The sequence below is a fragment of the Penaeus monodon genome, chromosome 31 (genome assembly GCF_015228065.2).
Source record: "Penaeus monodon isolate SGIC_2016 chromosome 31, NSTDA_Pmon_1, whole genome shotgun sequence".
NCBI lineage: Eukaryota > Metazoa > Arthropoda > Malacostraca > Decapoda > Penaeidae > Penaeus > Penaeus monodon.
In genome coordinates this window covers 24,973,921-24,974,218 of record NC_051416.1, presented here as the reverse complement: position 1 = coordinate 24,974,218, position 298 = coordinate 24,973,921, and positions in this window count along the sequence as shown.

Below are 298 nucleotides of genomic sequence, written 5' to 3'. Positions count from 1 at the left end.
AAACAACAGTTCTCACCTTTTTTTGAATTTCCTTCAACAAGTTTACCTGACCACTAAAACTACAGCTGTTCTTGCGCACGCAGAAAAAAAGTCTTGTAAAGCAATAACTTCTTTTAAGATCACACCAAGTTTTATGTGTCTGCTATTGACATGCAAATGCAAGCAGCCCAAGTACAGAAACATGCACTCTACATGCACTCCACATGCACTCCACATGCACTCCACATGCACTCCACATGCACTCCACATCCAGTCCACATGCCTTTATTATTAATTATTGGACTATTTCTACACATCA